Genomic DNA, 641 nt, shown 5'->3' on the forward strand with positions numbered 1-641 from the left:
GAAACCTCGAGCTTCTTCCATGCTAGTTTGGCCGAAGTAGCACTTGAGATCTTCTCAAAACCATCTTCATCTAAAGCTTGATAGATGAGGAAGAGAGCCTCCTTGTCTCTCTTTCGCAAGTCTCTTAAGCTATCCTTTTGTGTTGTGGATAGAGCGGACTTGTCGTCTGGCTCATCGTAGCCTTTCTCCACAACCTCCCAAAAGTCATGCGCTCCAAGGAGTGCCTTCATCTTGATACTCCAATTGTCGTAGATGCTTTCCTTAAGCATCGAAACTTGGAACGATACCATGCCACCATTTGCCATTGCTCTGTAATGGAACCTTTAGTCTCTGATAACACTTTGTTGGAATGGAGAAGCTTTTAGGATTTGACAAAGGCTAAAAAACTTATGGAAGAAGCTTCACTCTTATTTATCACCTTAACTTGACTTGATACAAACTCAAAGACTCCACCTCTATTTATACTAGTGGCACCTCCTAAATTAATGGCCAGGATTGTGCCACCACAATTACAATCCAATGGTTACAAATAATTCCACACCTACCACACAATAATTCAACAAACCTCAATTTCTTTTTGAACCCTACCTTCCAACTCTCTTCCGCTTCTAAGTTGAATGACTTTTACTTGCTCTTTATTT

At 40.9% G+C, this 641-nt stretch overlaps 1 protein-coding gene across 2 annotated transcripts in view; it reads right to left on the reverse strand.

Annotated features, from left to right (window-relative positions):
• LOC110025700 (ABC transporter G family member 35-like) overlaps positions 1–641 on the reverse strand; it is a 13,343-nt gene that overhangs the window by 9,342 nt on the left and 3,360 nt on the right. The gene's annotated exons all lie outside the window — the stretch shown is intronic.

This window comes from Phalaenopsis equestris, unplaced genomic scaffold (genome assembly GCF_001263595.1).
Source record: "Phalaenopsis equestris unplaced genomic scaffold, ASM126359v1 Scaffold000326, whole genome shotgun sequence".
Classification (NCBI taxonomy): Eukaryota; Viridiplantae; Streptophyta; class Magnoliopsida; order Asparagales; family Orchidaceae; genus Phalaenopsis; species Phalaenopsis equestris.